The sequence below is a fragment of the Sarcophilus harrisii genome, chromosome 1 (genome assembly GCF_902635505.1).
Source record: "Sarcophilus harrisii chromosome 1, mSarHar1.11, whole genome shotgun sequence".
In the NCBI taxonomy this organism is placed as follows: Eukaryota; Metazoa; Chordata; class Mammalia; order Dasyuromorphia; family Dasyuridae; genus Sarcophilus; species Sarcophilus harrisii.
Window position 1 is genome coordinate 23,688,803 of NC_045426.1, and position 18,146 is coordinate 23,706,948.

Consider the following 18,146-nt stretch of genomic DNA (forward strand, 5'->3'; position numbering starts at 1 on the left):
ATTTAAAAAAAACAAAACAAAACAAAACAAAAATCCTTCCCTCCCCCCACCCCTTTTACCCTTTTTATTCTACAGAATACGAAATTAAACACTTGTGGGTTCATTCTAAAGAGTGAATGAAATTGAATAAGCTACCTAGTACTTGAGATGCACGGGGAGTACTTGAATAGAGCAAACCTCCTAAGTTGAATGGAGTGCCTTTGGGGACCAATTTGTCTCTTTTCACTCTCTATTCTTCCTTTTTTGCTGACAGATGTACAAAGGCGGAACTACTCCACGAAGCTTATCTTCATGCACCCCCAGCAGCTGTCACTTTTGTCGAACAAGTTAATCAGGCAAATGCCACCATATCCCACTTTCTATAAGGAACAACATGTTATAGACAGTACTCTTGCTAGAAAGAGACTTTATTTTAACTTTGACTGGCTTGCTTTCCCACCCCTCCAGCCCCCCACCCCCACTCAGCTTTTCCCCTTCTCCCCAAAAGGGGGAAAAAAGGGAAACTTCGCCTAAGCTTACAATTTGGCCAGCCACGATGGCATTAGAAATGAACAATAATACATCGCACAGGCTGATTTTAAGCTATTTAGTGATTTAAAGGACTCGGGGCCACATTGGACCCAATGGGGTTCGTTATTAGGCCAAATGCCACAGGCTAGGGCAAAAAAAATTAACCAACTCTGAAGGCAGAAAACATTATGACTCCATGGATAGCTTGGATCCATTTGCTGCTACTCTTTCTCTCTGTAAAAACATTTTGCATCCCTTCCTGGTTCTGTACATGGCTCCTTTGTGAAATCCGACTGCATCGAGAAAGGTTCCCCCTTTCAAAATGGTGTTCGTTCATGCACCTTGTGGGTGGGCACCCTATTAATCACGGACCCACCAACAGCAGCCATTGAGACAAAATGAAAGGACTTCTTAGCCTCTGACTTCCTGAAACCTTATGGCAACTAAGACTCTTTGCTGATAACTCATCCACCTCCACTTTTTCCACTCCTGGAGCACATGCTGAGTGCACCATGCTGGCTCAGATCCTCTCTGAGAGCCCCCCACTCACTCTGAGAACTCAATGCCAAACCCAGACATATTTTCATTAAACAAACTCTTTAGTAACAATGTCTGGAGAGAACTTGGGGTTTGACATTTTCAAGGACCGACAGCCGGCTCAAAGATCCCGTAAACTCTTCGAAGGCGCCATTGCCTAAGTCGCTTCCCCCTTTCTCATCTTCCTTGCTACATCCCTTCCTGCATCCCCCAAAGGATGTCCAGGTTCTCCAGTCACCGGAGTTGTACGGGTCCCCCAAGCACGACCGGCTAAGGAGGCATTGCTGTAGCTACAAATCCACTTGGGTTACTTACAGGTTGTGTAACCATGCTCTTCTGGAATCTCAAATTCCCTTTTCCTGTATAATCTTCCTGGGCGAGGAAATCTCAGAAGAGCACAGAAGACTGTACTATGCCGGTAGGTTATAAAGTCAATAGGTCTACTATGTCAATCAAGCACATTGTTGCTGAGTAAGAATGTGGGCCTTAAGCTGAGACCCTAACCTATTTATCAACTGTCTAGGATGTAAGTGCTATTGGATTACCTTCCCCTTTTCAAAACAAACCCTGCAAACTTTGTTCCAAAGGGATAAAAGCTCCCAGACAAAACGCAGAGGGAGATGCAGACGGAAAGCCAAAACCCAGCCCTCCTTCAGTTGTACCTAGGTATAGCAGCCTTCTGTGGCCCATATGGCATTCAAGATCACCCACTGTTTCATGGTGTTTAGCTGGGGCGACGGTGGAGCGCCACCCATAATTGGGTGGAAGTTGGATTTAAGGTGGGATCTTCTCCCACCTCCAGCTCCCACTGGTATTCACAGAAGTCTGGCTTCAAGACAACCAACTCCCTTACTGTTCCATAGGAGATTGAACCTTGTGGGTATAAATTGTCGGCACTGTGTCTCCGGGATTAGCCACGCAGCCCGCATCATTGTTAGGAGGAAAGGCATGACTAATGGAACATGTTTTGCACTAAAGAATGTGCCCTCAAAGGTTAGTTTATCGGGGAGGATTTTTTCCCTTTGGTACATCACACACTTATAATAATAGACCACAGTTCTATAGCCTTTTGAAGATTACAAAGCACTTTCCTTAAAACAGCTTTGTGAGGTACGTGATTCAAATATTACCATTTCCATTTGGAATAATAATAACAATAGCTAACATTTATAGGGTCTGCTACAGCTGTGCACAGCCCTTTCTAAATATGAACTCAGGTGATCGCCACAACTACCCTGAGAAATAGAAGCTATTATGAGCTCCATTTTATCGTGAAGGAAACTGAGGCAGACAGAGGTTTGGGACAGAGCTAGTAAGTATCTGAGACCAGATTTGAATTCAGAGCTTCTTAAGTACAGACCCAGAACACTAACCAACGCTCCATTAAACTGCTTCGTGAGGAAATGGAAGGGCAGATGGCAGCCCAATACCAAGGTCAAGTCCAATATTCCTCCCATTATACCACACTGCCCCTTGTGGTAGTGGGGTTGCACTCACTGGTGCCTCCTGTGGGCTACCTTCATGATCTTGAATTGCTTTGTTCATTTTTATCAGGCCCATTAACATAGCATTCCTTCTCCGTTAGATATGGGAAAATATTAATTACCTTGATTTCTATGCAATCTCCTCCCCCCAATTGCCATCTCCTAATTAGGAGTCAGGAAGTCTGGCTTCTAATCCCAGATCTCAGTCACTCATCTGAGTCCAGGGCAGGTCATTTAGGGCCTTCATTTATCCCTCCATAAAATGGGGGGAAAAAACCATCGTTATCTCTCTCACCTGTGTGGATTTGAAAGAACTTTGAAAAATAGAAGCGCTTTATGATATATTCATTCATACATACATACATATATATATAATTATAAAGGGATTTGCTATATGGCAGCTATTACTATAAACACTCTAAATCAAAAGAAAGGGATTTAGATTTAGTAGAACAGAGAAGCAAGTTTCCTAAAATAGTATAATTTCACTGAATCGGAATAGTCAATTGATAGGGTCCTGATCAGGAATTAATTGAGGCAATGATTTATAAGTATTCTGGTAGATCATCTGCTAGAGAAAATGTTTTTCCCTTACCTTCACCTCTTGGCAAGCTTCACTCCTTTCAAGACCTACTTCAAATGGCACTTACTACAGGAAATCTTGACTGATTTTCCCAGTTGTTAGTAAATTTCCTCCCGTGTCTACCAAAATGATTTTGTATAGATTATCTGTTTAGAGGCAGCATGTTAGTATTATTGTTCATCCTTCATTTTAAAAGAGAACCAATGACATTGGGTTGATGTCTTGAATTCTGTATGGTATGGTAAAAAAAAAAGTACCAGATACTCTAGGGCTATTTGTGACATCTCAAGAGTGGCTCAAACCAGATTAAATTGCAATAGGAAAATATTTAATAAAATAAATATAAATATAATTGTACACAGTTTACATTAATATGTGGTTTTCCAAGTCAATATGGAATCCTTAAGGATGTAAACTCCTTGAGGGCTGGCATCATATCTTGACTCCAAACCCATCCCTGTGACTTTCCTGTCCAAAGCATCCCTCCTTTGCCTATCACTACCCCAAAAAACATTGTAAGCTCCTAAAGAGGAGAAACTATCTTACTTGCATGTTTTTGTGTCTCCAGGGCACATGGTAAATGCTAAATAAATACCTTTTCATTCACATGAATTCATTTTTTAGGTCTTTTGCTGCTCTGAGCATGGTACTAAAGCCTGCAATCTCCCAAAGAAACACAAAATACCAGAGAGTATCCTACATAGTCCTTTCTGTTTATTTCTTCCCACTATCATGAATTCTGTCTTTTGGGGCCAACAAGTACAAGGTAAATCCCTCTTCTGCATAATAGCCTTTAAATACTTAAATCAGGATTATATAATGTCACTATCTTAAGAAATCTCAGTGGGTGTACCATCAGAAATCTCAAGGCAATTCCATCTATGACACACGACAAGCAAGAGGTCATCCAGCCTTGACTTGAAGCCATCCAATGAGAAGCATTCATTTCTTCCTGAGGTGGCCAGTGTTTTTTGGGATAACCCTAATTGTTAGCCAGATTTTCCTGCTATCAAGTTGAAGTTTATCTCTTTGCAAAGTCTCTGTTCTTCTCTTAGATCTGCCCTTTGGGCCCGACCAGGACAAGTTTCCACAGAACATCTTTTCAGTCCTTGAAAATAGCTTTTCTACTCCAGAGAGAGCTTCTATCTCCTCCAGGCTAAACACTCAGAATAAACATTGACTGTTTATTCTGCGATATTACCTCAAGGTCCTTCACTATCTTGGTCACCTTTTTCTAGATTCTGTCCATCTTATCAATTTCTAACAGCAACAACAACAATAGTTAGCATTTATATAATGCTTTAAGGTTTGCTACCTCTTGTGGTCCTCCAACAACCAGACGAGGTAGATGCTCCCCAATGAGGAAACTGAGCCTTGAGTTTAAGTGGCACTTAAGTGATTTTTCCCCCAGGATCACAAGTCAATAAGTTTCTGAGGAAAGACTAGAACTTGGATTTTTCTGACTTCAAATTTCAGACTCTTTCCATCTCACCATTTATCTCCCTCCTTATATATTCTGCCTAAAACGAGGTGCCTGAATGAAGACAATATTTATTCCAGTTATGGGTTGACCAGGACAGAGTAGAGGTGCATTATCTACTCCTTTGTCCAGAATGTCATGTCTCCTTTAACACAATCTAAGTTTGCCTAAGCTTCTGAGGTTGCTCATCACATAGTAGTTGAACACAACAACTTTATCTCCTCTAAGTCTTCTCTAGGCTAAACCATCTTCAGCTCCTTTAATGGGTTCTTGAATTCACAAGTTTTCTGCCTAAATCTGGCTCATTTTAAAAGTTCTCTAGTTTCAGATGGCCTTTGTAAAACAAAATAATAATCCGTAAATATAATACTTCCAGTAAGGACTGATCAAGGCCAAATTTAGCAGGCTCATCACAGCTTCGGAACTATATTTCTCTATTCAGTCAGTCAGGTTTGGGTAAGCTCTTTGTCTACCATCAGAATGCTGACTTGCCTTGAACTTATACCCACAATGAATATTTGTTGAATGATTAGAAATGGAGAAAATATATTGGTAGGGAAAAGCCATTTATGGAAGGTTTCCTACTCAATCAATGATGTTTACAAAATGAAAGTTACTTAATTTGAATGAGTAAACAATATATGACCTATGTAATGTGACTTATATAATAGTAACATTAGAAATTATTATTCCCCTGGATATGTTTTTCTAGAACCATAACTAGGTTGGTATTTGCTTTTGAGAAAGAGAATTTGTTTTTGGTGGAAGCTTGACCAATGCATTTACAAAGTGATATATTGAGACTCTTAGTGGGTAAAAGGCATTTTCTTTCTTTTTTAAAGAGAAGAATAAAAATGGCCACCAAGCTCTTATCATGCTACACAAAGTCCCACACCCATCACTAGTATTTAGACTAAAACTGAAGCTGAAAGTTGCTTCATTTTGGAGGTTTGGGGGTAGGTTTAATCAATGGAGGTATCATATATGTAGAAATACAGTATGCTTTCCCCAGCTTTTAAATCCAACTCTATCAAAACACTATGGTTTAATAATAATAGCTAATATTTATAGAGGGTTTTAAGTTTTGCAAGGTGCATTATGCATATTATTGCATGTAACTAGATGACAGCATTTACGAAGCACTTACTGTACGTCAGGCACTATGTATGTGAGACAGTGTTACTGACACTGTTCTACATTCAGGACTGAGAAAAAATAGGAGATGTAGCCTTAGAGCAATTGGGTTTGAATCTTAGCTTTGCTACTTATTACCCACGTGACATTGGGTAAGTCACCATCTCTGTGGGTTTCATTTATTCATCTGTAAGATGTGGTGTGAGAGTCTCTTTGGCTCTACATCATGTGAGTTTTTGACAATACCTTTCCATTTAAGAACTAAATCCTTAAAGATCCTGGGAACAGGAATGGACTGTTCAGAAGGATGGAGGAAAATAGGAGAAATTCTCAACCGTTCTTGTAGATTTGGTATTTTTTTTTTTTTTACAACAATTGAGCTCAATAGAAGCCCTGGAACCAAGGTAGGGTTTTAATGTGGCTTTGTTCCAGTGTGCCAAAATTTATAAGGTGCTGAAAGAACTTATAGCCTATCAGCAGCAAAGAAACAACTGAGTTTAGTATCTAGTTAGTAAAGATAATTTGTTAAAATAGAAAGCTACCAGATGGTAGCTCTTCTTCCCCCAAGGGCAGCTGCACCTCATTTGAGCTCCTCTTGGCTCCACACGGCCCTACTCCCCAAGCAGCCGCCTTGTGGTGTCCCATGGTCTCCTTTCCCCACCTGCCATTCTGCTTCAATGAATTTGTCTTTAAAAGTTGAGTTGTTTCATGCATCTTCTCTTGGGCACATAAATTGCTTAGTTATGCCTCTGGCCAATGGATTAAATTTTGTGGACTACATATAGAGTCTTTCTCAATTATTTGTTCTTTTGTGAATTCCTCCCCCACATTAACAAAGAAAATGATGTTTTATCCTCGGCTTGGCATGTGGATGCTAGAGGGAATAATTCCCTACATCCTGAGCAGGATGCAGACTCTTTGTGAATGTAAGCGGTCTCAAATCCAAGGAGGGACCAAGAAAAATAATGCTGTTTAAGGAAGTTAAAGGTAACACAATATGTTAAATGACACCATCATTGTGTGTATTTTTTGGGTGAAATAAAGACTATACTTCCTAGAAAAGGGTCGCAACTTCATCGATTGGATTTTATTGAACTCAGTGGGATTTTAGCTGAGAATTGAGGCTATGAAACGTTTCATTCTAAACAGTAATTTTTTTTTAACCTGAGCTTTATTTCATCCCCCTTCCCCAGCTCAGATTATCTTTCTGGACACATAAAAAATAAGGAAGTCATCATATAGTGAAAGTAACCACTTATTCTAACAGTTAATAGCTAATGGATAAGGAGGAGAAAAACCAGAAAGCGTGTCAGACGAATATCAACATGCTATCTTAGACCTGCTGACATATTAGGTAGTGCTAGGCTATTCGCTTGCCTTGAGCCACTGGGATGAAATGCTTTGTGGGAAATGCCAGTGAGGAAAAAAATCACAATTTGAAATCAGATGATCCTTTACTATCATTACAAGAAATCCTCCCCCTGCCTGTGGTAGTTGTAACAGGTTCCAAAGGAGAGCTCTTAGAGATTAGTAACGGAATATTTTTTTTTTTTTGTCTTTGTATTTCTAGTGCCTGGCACATAGGAGATACTTAATAAATGTTCCTTGATTAATTCATTAGCATGAATTAATTAATGCCAGTTGATCAAATTAAATCTTGGTCTCAACATTTTATTGGCAACTTGCTCACAGAATACTTTTGGAAGGAGGTATGCATTGGAAAGAGGGAAGAGAAATTGTAGGAAGGGGGTCGTACTTTTTTGAGGAGTGGGAGAATTAATTGGAAGGGGAGATGTTCATTTGTTTTGCTTGTTGTGGGCTTTTGACTTAATTTTAGGTACATTTCAGTGTGAAAACTCATTCCACTGATATAGGTCAGCAATTCATGGGTAATGTCAGAACAAGTTAGAGAAGTCCATATGATGAGGATCACAGATTTAAAATGAAAGGGAATTTAATCAAACCATTTCATAGGAAAGAATACTGAAACTCAGAGTGTAATTTGTCACACATTTGCTTCCTCTAAGTCTTTCTTTTCTAAAGTAATATTTTTAGGGATATCAAGAGGTAGATTATAATCTTAGAATGCTGCTGGGGCACTGTTATTTACCATCTTGCTAGTACTTGTAGAAGGAAGGACTTGAATTCATATTTTTCTGACTCCAAGATCTTTCAGATTGCCTCTCATGGACTCCTGCATGCTGATTATAAAACAAACATAAATTCCCTTTTTTGTTTTTGTTTTTTGTATGATATGCTACATCTGGGTAAAGAAATCCCCACATTAAGGTCTTCTCTGAAACATTTTAGAACCACAGATTTGGGGGCTGGAAGGAGCTTTTGAGGTTTAATTGTTTCATCTCACAGATGAGGAAACTGAGGCTAGATATATTTAAGAGATTTGTCCCACGTCACACAGCCATCACAGGGCAGAGGATTTGAATCTGGGTCGTTTTGATTTGGACGACAGCTTTTTATTCACAGGCCACATTGTCTCCATATTATTAGTCAATATGTTTTAAAATTAGTCAATTGCTTTTTTCTTTTCAAGAAGAGCAATTCTTTTTCTAGAGGAGCAAGTATGTGCCAATGCCAATAGAAGCTGGTAGATGAAGGCACTTTCTGACAAGAGTCAGCACAGAGACTGGCAAGGAGGGAAACCGCCCCTCTGTTAATTAATGGGACGTGTTTGAGAATTGAGTACATCTCGTCTTCTGCGATGCAATGTGACAGTATTTGTTCCACAAAATGTGCCTTGGCTACTTTGTGTGTGTGTGTGTGTGTGTGTGTGTGTGTGTGTGTGTGGCAAAAGTGAGTCTGTCGCTTACTGCCTACATGTTTCAGACTGCTATGCTGAGGGGAAAAAAAATTCCCCTTCTCCAAGACTTCCAAGTCTTGTGTGGCTCATGTTAGCCAGACTGGTGTGACCCTAAAGTAATGGAGCAATCCGGCTGACTTCTTAGCACGATTAACAGAACAATCTCCTCTGGATAAGAAAACAAATTAACTCCCAGCACCAAATGTCTCCTGGACCAGGAAAAGCTGTTCAGAAAAAAAGGAATGCTTTGGAACACTCCAGGGACAAATTCTAGCCTGATTTGCCCAAGATTGTCCCTAAAATAAGTGGAACCAACGGAAGGGACTGGTTTTGGAAGCAATAAGACAGGATGGAGTCAGATTTGAGGGTATGTCACTGAACTGGCACTCAGTGGGGTGATTATCAGTCAGAGATAAATGGCCATTCCTTTGGGTTACCAGAGCTCTATTGACAGGATACATCCTCCTGACCAACGACTTCTCCTTTTCTCCTGTCTTTCTTGGATTTAGGGCAGCCAAAGTCAAAGCCTACAAGGGTTAAAAATTCTTCCTTCCCTTTCCAAAGAATAGGAACTAGGGTCCCCCAAAGGCCAAGGGACTCACTCTATCTAAATGGTACCATGGACAGAATATTAGCCTTGGAGTCTGCAAGTTGTGCCTCTAACATATACTAGCTAGGGATGTCACAACTTCTCGGTACCCCAGGCAAGTGCTTAAATTGCCAAACAACATGCAGAGTATCCTGCATTGAAGAAATCATTGGCAGAGTCCTAAAGAAAGACCCTTACTCCACCCCCAACCCCATTCCCCAATTTCGCCTCTCAGTGAAATGTAAAGCTACAGGACTATTTTTTCCCTTTGTGTTTTGATTTTTCTAGTACATTGGCACATTTAGTTTGGATATAGTAGGTACCTAATTACATACTTGTTGAATTGAATTCAACTCTTCTTCTCTCAATATCATTCATTGCCACTGATGCCAGAAATTCAATGGATAGAAATTCATTCTTTTAGCCTAAACTTAATCAAATTAAAATGCAAATGCATGGAGAGAAGCAATTCTTTAAAACTGATCAGACGTTTACATTTCAGTGTAAAAGAGTTTATAAATGCCTTTCCAAAAAACAATGTTAAGGTGAGAGGGACTTGGAGAAAGGCGAGGGCTGTGGCTACATGATAGAGGCTGGAAGTTTATAAAGCCTGTGGCAAGAAAAACAAATTTTATTTGTTTTATGATTTTGCTCTGGCATACTCTTAGGCAAGTAGCTAAGTGGTTTAGTAGATAGAAAGCTGGATCTGGAGTCAGGAAGACTCATCTCCATGATTTAAAATTTGACCTCAGAAACTTACTAGCCATGCGACCCTGGGTAAGTCACTTCACCCTCTTTACTTCAGTTTCCTCATTTGTAAAAAAAAAAAAAAAAAAAAAAAAAAAAAAAAAGAGCTTGAGAAGGAAATCAAAAACCACTTCAGTATTTTTGCCAAGAAAACCCCAAATGGGGTCATGGAGAGTTGGACACGACTCAACAACAATAGATTAGTATCACCCTAAAATAATGGAGCAATTGGGCCAACTGGATTCCAAAAGAGCCCTGGACATGGTTTGGTTAATTTGGTTGGATTCTATTTTTTAAAAAAATGCTTTGGTCTATGAAGACAGAAAGTAGCAAAATAGGACAGCCAGTATTCATTTATCTCAAACTTATACTCTTTTCCTATTCCTAAGCCACCTACAAATTGGCTTAATCACTCTTCAGTTTTCTTTTCTGTGTCTCTGTTTCTCTCTGTCTCCGTCTTCAGTTATTTTATTTTTCACATCTTTGTGGAAGAACCTCAGTTTTATTTGTTCTCTATTGGCCACTGTTCTACTAATAGCCTAATGTAAATTTTGAAATGGATATCTTGTGAGAATCTCAAATCTGACATATCCAAAATAGAATTTATTATCTTTCTCCCAAACCCTCCTTCTCATCCAAATTTCCCTACATCTGTCTGAAGAAGATGTATCACACATTAGGCCTGTGGGTAGAATGTGGTGGACAATATTTCTGAGTACAATTTGCACTAGATTACAGCATAATTGGGAAATAATGAAAAATAATAAAAATACAATAAAATACAACACATATGGTTTAGTGGACCCCATTTAAAAAAAATTGACACTGCTGCTTTCAAGCACCAACATCCTTCCCATCACCCAGGCTCACAATTGTGCTTTTACCCTTGATCCTTCACTCTCACTTACCCTAAACATCCAAACCTATTGTGAAATATTATGTCTTACTTATGAACAACTATTCTTTTTCTCTACTCACACAACTACATTTTGATATCAATCCTAATCACTCCTCTTTTGGACTATTATAAATTTCTATTGGTCCCCTGCTTCAAGTATCTTTCCACTTCTACCCATTTCCCACTTAGCTGCCAAAGTGATTTTCTTAAAGTGTATACCTGACCACATTATGCCTCTTGTCACCAAAATCCAGAAGCTTCCTATTACCTCCAGAGTCAAATAAAAACCCCATCTTGAACAGTGACACTTTTTCACCACTTGGCCCTACTCCCTCTCCCATCTTTTTATTTTACCTTCCTCTGTTTGTACTTTATGATACACTGGCCTCCTGGTCTTTCCTCACGTGGTATCCTCCATCTTCTGTCTCTGTGTTTTGCTTGGAACATTCTCCTCATTGCTGCTTCTTAGTTTCTCTGGCTTCCTTCAGACTCAGCTCTGATCCTTCTGCCTTTTGGGGGGCCTTTCTGGTCCCTCCAGAAACTAGTGCCTTCTCCTTTGAGATAACCTTCCAGGAATTCAGCATGATAACCTTCCATGAATTCTTTCCTGGCATTTTTAAAAAACTAAGTTTTCCTTTCCATTAGAATATAAGTTCCTTGAGGGTAGGGATGACTTTTGCCTTTCTTTTTATGGTTAATGCACAGCACAGTGCCTGGCACATAATAGTGCCTGGCAATTTAATAATCTCTTATTGATTGATAAAAACTGGTTGGATACATTGGCCTTAATTTTGGATATGTTCAAGGAAAAATTTGTGGGACCCAACAAGAAACTCGATATTTTTATATCAAGGGCTCTAGATTTACAAGTTGCTGGTTAGCTAGGTGACGGAGTGGATCGGGACAGATAGGTGAAGTGGACATAGTGCTGGGTTTGGAGTCAGGAAGATTCATCTTTCTGAGTTCCAATCTGGATTCAGACACTAACTAGCTGTGTGACCCTGAGCAAGTCACTCTGTTTGCCTCAGTTTCCTCATCTGAAAAAAATGAACTGGAGAAGACATGGCAAATCATTTCAGTATTCTTGCCAAGAAAACACCAAATAGGGTCAAGAAGAGTCAGATGTGACTGTAACAACAAACAGTGGATAAATCCCTGGACCTGGAACCAGGAAAACCTGATATATATATGTATTTACTTACTAGCTATGTGAAACTAGTCAAGTCACTTAACCTCTGTTTGCCTCATATCTGTAATATGGGGATAATAATGGCACCTATATCCCTAGGTTGCTATGGGGCTCAAACAAGATGATATAATGTAAAGCACTGCATAAATACTAGCTATTATTATTTGATTCATTGTCATTTCTGATCCCAGTGGACAAAATAAACATGTAAAGGGATGATGAGGGAAATATTGAGTAATGTGAAAAAGCTAATGAAGCCAGATTTCTAAGGAATATTCTGGGGCTCTAGTATTAAAGAGAAAGAGTAGCTGTTCCTAATACTTCTACACATGCTCAATGAATATACGTCCTAGAGGTAGATGGGTGATTTTGGCTTAGCATCTTCTCATGGAAGCCCCCAATTCTGACCATGCTTTCTTTGACTTAGGATCACAGAGTTAGAGCTGAAAGGAATCTTAGACAACATCATTTTAAGGCCCATGGAGGTTAAAAAATTTACTCAAAATTATACCATCAGAAAGACTTTCCAGTACAATTCATATTGTAGAATCATTGATTAGGGCTAAAATGTATCTTAAAGGCCATTTCCTCCTATTTCCTCCTCAATGGGAATCCAATACTCCCGTTTTACAGAGATTCTGAAGAAATGGTTTGTCTAAGGGAGGTAACATTTGTCAAAGTGACTTAGAAGCCACCTAATTCAATCGCCCTATTTTTCAGATGAATCTCAGAGGGAATAAAGTGATTTATTCAAGATCATATCATCAGAATATTCTCTAGTTGAGCTGTTGGACAACTGGTTATTCTACAACAAAATAGCTTTTCTCCTCCACTAGTTGGCTGATTGTCTTAAAACAGTTAGCTGAATCTAAACTTGATTTGGTTTCATTAATTACACTGATGGGCCAGTTTCAGACCTATTTACCAAGAATCCCTCAGGCAACTCCTGAGAATTTAATAAAGGAAGCCATGAAGTGGGCTGGATTCTTAATTTCCTCACTTCCTGGCTGTGTGATTCTGGACAAATTCTGTCCTCGTCTACTTTGAGTCTCAGTTTCCTCTTCTATAAAATGGAACTAGATGACCCTCAGAGCCCTTCCAGTTTTCCATGATTCTCTACTAGGTCATACATGGATGGTGACTGGGGGGGCTTCCCACTTTGGAAGTCCCTCTGCCTCTGAAATCACAAATCCTTTGGCTATCTTTTCTAAATCAACATTTTAGGGAAAATACATGAGTTTTTTTTCTTTATATTGTCCCTAAAAATGGATGGATATATAATTTGGCAGTGAAATGGTAAATCAAGACCACCACAAGAACAGTGAACATTTAGTCCAGACAGCTCCATTCTGCTGTTATCAGTGACCTATCACTGAACGATTAAGTTCTTACTGGGCATTTTTAGTATTTTCTGATCTGATAACTGCTATGGAGAAGCCAAATTCTGAGTCAATCTCTGCCAGCCTAATCCCTGAGGAGTCAGATTAAGTGCATAATTGACCCACATAAACCACCCATCCTCTCCAATCCAATGTTTTTCAAGTCCCGTTTACACTGCCACAGGACCCAGAAAAAGAATGCTATGAAAGACAGGGTATTTCCTCCCACTGGGGATTTCATCAGAGTTGGAGATGGCTTTTTAATCACTGATCTCTGAGCCTTTGAGGTTTAAGCAGATGAGCTAGCCCTAAGCACATCTGTTTTAATCCTGATCTTCTACTCAGGCTGTCTCTTCAAGAAGAACAAGGAGAAAAAAATAAATTAATTTTTGTTTAGTCACTGAAATCTTAGGCACATCTCTTGATGAGCTGATCTCTAATATCAAATGCATGTTTTTATTTTGGTAAAGATGTTGAATTAAACATCAGAGAAGGGGTAGGGTGGGAAGCCATCTGCATTATTTATGGACTTTTGAATTTTGCATCGTTGTTCCTTGAGCTGGTGTGTACACACACACACATACACACACTTGCTCTTAAATGACATCTGGGAGAATAGCTTCATAATACAGTCCTCCATAATTATTTTTATAATAGGGAAAAAGTCACCTATTATTTCTTCAAAGAAACCAGGCTGATACTAGATCTGATGTTAAAGATTCATACTTTTGGATATAATTTTAAATTGGTATGTTTGTATTTATTCAAATCAGATAATAACTTTCACCGTATTTCCCTGCTTTGAAAAACAGATAGCATAGAATCCCTTTCTCAAAAAACAAAACAAAACAAAACACCAAACCAAACCATTAGATGGCTTTTTGTTTTTTTGTGCAGCAACTAGAATGAACTCACAATGCTAATTATCAATCTAGCCAAAAAGCAACCACATGCATGGAGAAATAGAAATATCTACATTCATACAGAAGAAATATAAAGAATGCTCTTTGAATAAGGTTTTTAATCTCCTTTTTTGATCTTATAATTTTTCTTAAAAGTAGGTTGTAAGGAATTGTTTGCTATCCTATGGGGGGAAAACTTCAAAAAGTGGAGGACATCAGGTAGGGAATGGTGCTTATGCTTTCAGAAATATTTTATAGCAGTCAGTTTTACACAGTTTTCTTGACTGCAAGGAAGAGTTCAAGGAGGGGAACATATGTTATAAAATGATATTAAAATCAATAAAACCTTTTTTTTTTGAAAAATGGGGAAAAGAGACTTTCAACTTCACAAACTGAAATCATCATTTTTCCTCAAGATCTGGCCAAATTTGGATTACTAAAAGCTGCTTCACATGTACTTTCTACCAATCTAGAGCAAACTGAAGGGGGGAAGCTAGGTGGTAAAGTGGATAGAGTGCTTGGCCTGGAGTCAAGAAGTCTTATCTTTTTGACTTCAAATCCAGTCTCAGACACTTACTAGCTGTGTGATCCTGGACAAGTCATTTTACCCTGCTTGCCTCAGTTTCCTCATCTGTAAAATAAACCACAGAAGGAAATGGCAAACCACTCCAGTATCTTTGCCAAGAAAACCCCAAATGAAGTTACCCCAAATGAGAGTCAGACATGACTGAAGAACAAATGAATAACAAAAAAAGAAAACTGATTAAAAACTAATTCAGTAAGGTTGAGAAAATCTGCTTGATTTACACACTGAAATAGGTAAAAAAAATACTATCGTACCAATTTCTTAGAAGATTTTGCTTCCAGATAATAAGACAGCAATGGTTCAGTTGGTGGAAGGAGCCTTTGGTGTGATAGGGTGGCTGGCTCAGAAGCCAGCAAAACTACAAAATGCTTAGAGGATTTAGCCCAAATTCTCCCACTTCACATCCTAATGCCTGCCATTTTTCTTCAAGGCCAGAGATCAAAGAAAGACCAATGCTTAAAGTGAAAATCTAAAAGGAGAACCATGAAAAGGAGTCAAGGAATGGCAGTGACCACAAACATGACCCAGTAACCCTGGGACCAAAATTGAAATCACTAGATAGAACAAAATCAGTGCTTGAACTTGGAGTCCAGAAGGCTTGATTTTGAATTCTGCCTAGGAAGCTTAACTGCTGGGTGACCCTGTGTAAGTCACTTAGCCCCCCTGAAACTCAGTTTCCTAATCTGCAAAACAGCGATAAGAGCAGCACCTACCTTGCATGGATGTTGCACATGTCAAACGAGATAATGCCTTTGCAGACCTTAAAGCTTTACACAAAAGCTAGTTATTGGCAAAAGGAACAGATACATAAAATTCAGACATAGAAAAATGATACAGAAACCCACCACCCTCCAAACAAAACATAAAATATTGAAATAGAAATCATCTTCTTCTCTCCCAAATGCTCATTGTCTATTATTCATTTTTGCCATTTAGAAAAATGAAACAACTTGGAAAAGAAAGCTTTAGCTTTACTAGTCTCTTCTGAAGTATTTCTGGCAATGCTTTCTCTCTCTACCCTGGAACTCCTGTCCCTAGAAAAGAAAGGGGCAACAGTATTCAATCACTGCCGACAATGCTCTCCGTGGCTCCCACCACCTGCTGCCCGGCCCCTTCCTCGGAGGCCACAGTGGCTTAAGGATTCAAACACATAGAGCTTTCTTTACAAAAAATAAACACCATGCTTAAGGAAGACAGAAGCCACAAATAACCAAACATGTTGGTAATCTGATGTTATGTAGCTAGATTATAGAAAAACAGTAATTACTGAATGACATTACTCAGTCAACATGGTAATGAAGTTTTTTGAGAAGAGCTGGGTCTTTCAGATGACAAATGTTTTAAATCATTGACAGATTCAGGAACTTTCCCTGCTATTCTCTCAGCTAGGTTGCCTAGCACCAACATTCTATATATTAGGGGAAGAGGTGATTTGGAAAGGAAATCCAGGCAAACACAACGCACCGACCTAGGCTGCTGTGGAGGAAGCTTTGCTTGGTCTCAGAGTCACTTGGTTAAAAGTTTTAAGCTCTGGCTGACGGCCATGGAAACTGGGGGAACGTTAGTGATGGAAAAACCAAGTGACTTGACTTGGGGGATGATAGATAGATGGAAGGAAATCCACCACGTAATTGAAATGATTTCTCATTGACCAACGTCATTCAATAAACACCGGTATCACGTATTTAGGAATGACTAGTCTCCAAAGGTACCTTTCTTAAAATGGATTTGAAGGCACCGTGCTTTTAGAGATCTAGAAGAGGACAAAGGTCATTTCCTGCCTTTATTTAGTACCTTCATGTCCGAGATCCCCTTCCCCATGCTAATTAGGAAAAAAAAAAAGTTTGAGGGGGCTGTTTGCAAACAAGATGACAGGCTGGAATGCAGATCAAACCACAGCTTCAGTAGTGGATGTTTGTAAGATTGGCTAGCACAAGGGTGAGAGTGCACACACACACACGCTCCTGCACATACACACACCACGCATGGACCACACCAAATGGTGCTTTGGGAGATACGGATCAAAGAAAAAGGCAGCTTAGGCATTGAAAAGAGCAATCCACGGGCTCCCCCCAAATTTGCCTGTTATGAAATCGGTTCAACGGAGCCCAGCAGTCAGGGTGTGATTGGAAACCCTGCTACAAGGTGACATGGGCTGTCCCTTTTTTCAATGCCTACTGGATGGGTGATTCAGTGTGTCAGGCATTTGAGGCTCCATACTCTCAGAAAGGCACGCATGCAGAGGAACGAGGAGGCATTAGGTGTGTTTTACGCATGTATGAGGCATTCTCAGTGGAGTGGGTCATGCTAGAAGATGTACACAGGAAGATTATTTGACTTTAATTCATGCCACTTGAGATAATGTGATAAAACATTTGACATGAGAGATAAGTTCCATTTTCATCTGGGAGGTCACCAGTGAGAGAAAGAAGGAAAGAGAGAAAGAGAGAGAGAGAGAGAGAGAGAGAGAGAGAGAGAGAGAGAGAGAGAGAGAACTAGAAAGAATATTCTTAAATGAAAGTAATGCAGAAGAGTGGAATATCATGTACAAAAAGAAAATGATTGGGGGTGGGGGAAGGAAAGGGCTTCTGAACACATTATGGAAGCAAATGAGCTGGAAGACAAAGCATCAAAAGTCGGAAGCGTTGAAATTGGAAAGCTGTGCCAGGCAATGAGATCACCAAGATGAAACAACAACAAGGAATTAAAAAAAAATCAATGTAAACTGCTGTACACAATTAAAGAAATCATATAGAAACAAGAATCCCAAAGTAGACCAAAACACTAACACTGCCTTGGCACTCGAGACACAAAACCTTAAAGGGAGAAAGCCGACTCTTCACACAACTTACGCGGACAAGGGGTGCATCAACACAATGGTAGCAGACACAGAGACGGAGAAGTCAGTTCCCATGCACTCAGGCCAGGTCTACACTGGCAAATGACGTGAAATCCAGAAACCGTTCTTGGGATCATTCCAACAATTCTCTGCTCTCCCATCCCCGCTCCCCACCGAGCCTGTCCCCACCACTTTGGCCTGAAATAGACGCTAAGGACCAAAGGGGGATTTGGGACTGGTTATCTGCTTTGGCAGTGCAGACATGGTGACTGTCAAAAAAAAGAAAGGGGAGGGGGTTGGAAACAATTAATTCTCAAGACATCCAAGTCAGTGTTCTCTGAAAGTTTTTGGTTTTTTGGTTTTTTTTTTTTTAGTTTTGTTTTGTGTTTAAATCCAGGGTTTTCCAGTCACGTGCAGCTGTTCTTTTTTGTTTGTTTGTTTTAAAGATGTCAATTTTAGTAGATTTTCAGG

The 18,146-nt window shown here is 39.5% G+C and overlaps 1 protein-coding gene across 1 annotated transcript in view; it reads right to left on the reverse strand.

Moving 5' to 3' along the window:
- The window catches only part of CADPS (calcium dependent secretion activator), a 535,079-nt gene that overhangs the window by 23,960 nt on the left and 492,973 nt on the right, over positions 1 to 18,146 (reverse strand).